The 4,477-nt window shown below is 43.2% G+C and overlaps 1 protein-coding gene across 1 annotated transcript in view; it reads left to right on the forward strand.

Annotated features, from left to right (window-relative positions):
- LOC102675634 (chloride channel protein 2) overlaps positions 1 to 4,477 on the forward strand; it is a 10,752-nt gene that overhangs the window by 843 nt on the left and 5,432 nt on the right.

Consider the following 4,477-nt stretch of genomic DNA (forward strand, 5'->3'; position numbering starts at 1 on the left):
CGCTTCCATGGAAATTCGCCCGAAATTCTAGCCGAAATCTATCCGGATATGATCCAACGATACAGTTGGAACAAATGCCGTTGAACCAGGACAGATTTATAATTAAATCGCGCCGCTACCCAGACGAGACCCAGACGATTTAGTCGCCTGCCAATACATCGGATCAATTGCCGATACGTTCGCCATTTTATCGTTTCTACGATCTATAATTCTCCTTACGATCCCCCTCCCCCCTTCTTATGTGTCGCGTTTGCTCGAAACTTTAACGGTCAATTCAAATTCACGATCGATGTCAAGATTAAGATCAAAGAGCTCGATCAAAAGCTACCGCTACTCGCTATCTATCTCGAATTTTTCCTTTTCTTTTTTTTTTTTTTTTCTCTCTCCCCCTTTTCCACGAATTCTTACGCGAGGACGGTAACGCGAGGCGACCTTTGAACGGTTGCCAAGCGGGCAGGAGAGGTAACGTATTTGAAACGAACGTTCGCAATACGACGGGTCACGACGTCCGTGTCGGCACCTCTCCTCCGATATCGAACGAGAGCTTCTTGCAACTGGAAGCTCTGGAAGCGATATCGGCCGCGATGTCCGGGAAACTCGCGTGATCCGAAATATCCGACAAATTTGCCGCGCGTATCGCGAAACGAAACGAAACGAAACGGGTTTCGCACAAATGTCAATGAAATGTCAGACTCACGCGGCACACGTGGACTGACCTTGACACGAAATTCCGCATCGAGGGATCGGAACGATCGAGCGCAATCGAGCCGCGAACTTGCGACTTTCAAGACGGACGATGCATCTTTTGTCTATTTCTTTTTTTTTTTTTTTCTTTTTTTTTTTTAGGAACATCTTTTGAAAGTAATAATAATAATAATGATAAAAGAAAAAAGAAATGTTTTCGATGCTCGTCGACAGATATACATCTACACGTTGCATCGTTACGTTTATGATACGAACGAAAAAAAGACGTACGTACAATTTTCATGATAGAAAATTCTTCCACAAATATTTGGACGTTAATTCGACGTTAGATGGATATTTGACTTATTCCAAAATTATTTTTCGTCGATTTTGTTTCGCCTCCATTTTTTCTTTTCTTTTCTTTTTTTTTTTTTTTCGAATCCTAATCCGCGGGAAATTCTGATGATCTCGCGTAAACGCGTTTCAATTCCCAACGGTATCCAACAAACGGAAAAGGGTACGCCGACCATTGCAGCGACGCCTTTCTAAACAATGCCTTTATCTGCATGAATGAACGCTTAAGGACTCGTTACGTTTATACGACACGCGTGACCAGCATGCTGATCCCCCTCACGTGACATGCAGCTTCGATTCGACACGCGTACAGACACCAGCATCCCGATACGTGTGCACGCATACACGTATATCGCGCCTCTGATATGCAGATGCACCGTTTCCGGGTGCAGCGTCTGCATCGCTATGCCGCGCTCGTTTTTCCGCCATCTCTTCTGCCGAAATCTTTTCTCCCGCGAATAATTTTTTGAATTTATCAAAATTTTCTTTTCTTCCCTCGAAGAAAATGTCGATAGATTAGATATTTCTACGAGTTTTTTTTTACGAATATTTTTTATTACGAATTTGAATTTGAATTTTAATTCTACGAATCAGGATAGAATTAATTAAGTTAATTTTAAAGTCGGTTTTAGAAATAAAATTTAAAAATCATTTTAATCGACGAGTTTGTAATGTCGTTCGTCAGACAGGAGGAATATCGAGCGCGTGCTTTGGAAATGTGTCACATAGGAAATGCAAGCGGGGGCGTTTATCTACTTCGTCTCGGAGCGGTTACTTTCGAGAATTGTCGAGTTTAGTTTCTGTTATATTAATTATATTAATTCCCCGACAAAGGGAAAAAAATTCGCGCGATGAATCGCGAAACGCGAGGAACGAACGCGCGTGGAACGCATAGATAGAGATCTAAAAATAAGAATTAGAGTAAATTGTAATTGCGCGTCTCAAAATTAGATTCTAAAATTACACGGCGACACGCTCCAAGGCGGTTCAAAGATAATTTAGCAACAAACGCGAACAGGTGCCATGACCCTAAAAAAAAAAAAGGAAGAGAAAGATGAAGTGAAATCCGATCGGTAAGAAAGCGGTGATAACAACGAAAAATACGTCGCTTCAACTTCCCTACCTTTCCATCGTTCCCACCTGCTGTTTATATCCAGAAATCAGGCCGTTAATCGTAAATTGATTACGATCAATTAATAAAATTGGGCCGACTGCCCAGTGATCGTCGTCGACGTCGAATCCAGCTTCGGATCTCCGCTACTATATTTCAATTCTCCCCCTATTTCGCGTACACCTCTGTCTATCTTCTGTGGAAAATAAAAAAAAAAGAAAAAAGAAAAAAGAGACTCCTCCAATATATTCCAAGAGAATCTAAAAGAATCGGTCTGAATTCTCGTTACACACCCTTCCTTCCCTTGCTCAACTCGAAAAACACCCTTGCTCTCACTCGAAAAAGCTGCTCGAGCGTTGGCTCGTGCGTACGTTATCCGGCGGATCGACGATGTGCAATAACGCGTGCGTCCGAGTAGTAACGACCACTACACGTAATCGTAGAATTCGTAGTAAACCGAATAGCGAATTTGCCGGTTATTTCTGTCCGGTTTTCGCGGTCCAAAGAGGTTTCCAAAGCTCTCCGCGTTCGATAAACACGACGGATAGAGACGTGTTCGAGTGCGGTATTCGACGATTGCGAAATGCGCGTTCTTCGCTCGAGGGAGGGGGCGGGAGGGGGGGGGGGGGACCCGGGTTTTCGATCGATAATAATTCGTTCGGTGTATAATTTCTCAACGCGTTTGCGAGGTTTTTGCAAGGGAAATCGGGCGAACGGGGTCGTTTTCGTTTTTTTAATCGATGACAGACAATGGAGTGGATCGTCGTTGACCGATGGTGGGCACCGCTAAAAATAAGGATTTTGACCGTTGCCAAATTTCAACAAATATCGCGGCTCGAGATTGAAAGGAAGGGAAGGGAAAACGGCGTCGTTCAGTTGTCGTTCGTCTGCAAATTCGCGTGCACCTTCTCAATCGGGGAATTAACGAGTTAAGTTTTTTAAGAAAGAAGGTGTATCGTCGTAGAACGGGTATATAAAGTTTTTATATAGAAAAAGTTGAGTTCGTATCGGGATAGGTGGGAGGATGGTGAACGAAGAAGAATATTCGGGGAACGAACGGATGATACGAAGGGAACGTTCGGAAGACGTTTCTTCGTAAGAATTGAAAGGGGAGGGCGAAGCAGAAATCGTAGACGCGGAGGTCTTTTTTTGGTAATCCGTCTGCGAGTCGTTTTGACTCATCTGTTGACTCTCGGTTTAACGAATGGATCCTGGCACTCGCCAAAGTGGAAGGAAAACAATAGTAACGGATGGCGGATGACTCGCGCGAAGGTTGCAATATAATTAACGGCCAAACTGTGAAATTTTACTTTAAATTCTGCAAACGACAGAATTAAATCTCTGTGAGGAAATCCTTGGGTCCGCGTATTATTTCGATTAAACTCGATCTCGTGATGTAACAAATAGACCCTGACAATCGTTAAAGCGGAAAAACAATAAAAAAAAACGTAATGGACAGTTTGCGGTAAAACCCTCGTCGCCAGAAATATCCGATATTCATTGTTTGCCAAGAGGCAAAACTGTGAGCTGATTACGGAACTTAAGGCGATAGTTGGCGACACATAATTCCAACAATTTTTCGCAATTCGATGAATTAAAATCGGTGATTATTCGAGTTTTGGGAGGAGAGGACGAGGGAGACTGGACGATCGAACTCGTTTCGATCGAGTGCGGGAGGGGGGAGGGGGAGGGAAAATGTGCGACAGGCCGACGGTGACCCGTAAATCTTTCCCGTACTCGAGGAATGCCTCGTCCGTGACTTAATCGGCCGATCCCCCGGGAACAATTTCGGCTTTTCAGGACAACTTCGAAACGATCTTTCATCCAATTTTCATGCCGGCTTTCGTTCTGAACAGAGCCTATTTCGTCTGTAACGATGAGTATCTCGTAAGTGAGAATAACGAGAGATTTTTCCGTCCGAAGAGATTCGATCCAACGTTTTCTTTCTATTCTTTTTTTTTTTTTCTTTTCTCTCTCTTTCCATTTCCCCGCTTGTTTCCCACCTCCCAAACGTATCGATATAACAATCGATACGCTCTTGTGTACTCTCGAATCGCTAATCAAAGTCATCGAACCCCCGCAGTCGCGCGTAATCTCGTGCTCGCGATGCTCTCAAATTGTTTGCTCATTGTTGCCTAGTTTGAGACGAGATTCGCGATTCACTTGTCACTGTAATCAGCGCTGCTTTCTTCGGATTATCTTCGTTTCGAGAGTTGGAGTATAATAATATGCCCTTAGTCTCGCGTCACGTAGTAAGTTGTAACTTACGATTGATCGATTGATTATTCTTATTTTTTTCTTTTCTTTTCTTTTCTTTTTTTTTTTTTT

This window comes from Apis dorsata, unplaced genomic scaffold (assembly GCF_000469605.1).
Source record: "Apis dorsata unplaced genomic scaffold, Apis dorsata 1.3 scaffold_82, whole genome shotgun sequence".
Taxonomy (NCBI): Eukaryota; Metazoa; Arthropoda; class Insecta; order Hymenoptera; family Apidae; genus Apis; species Apis dorsata.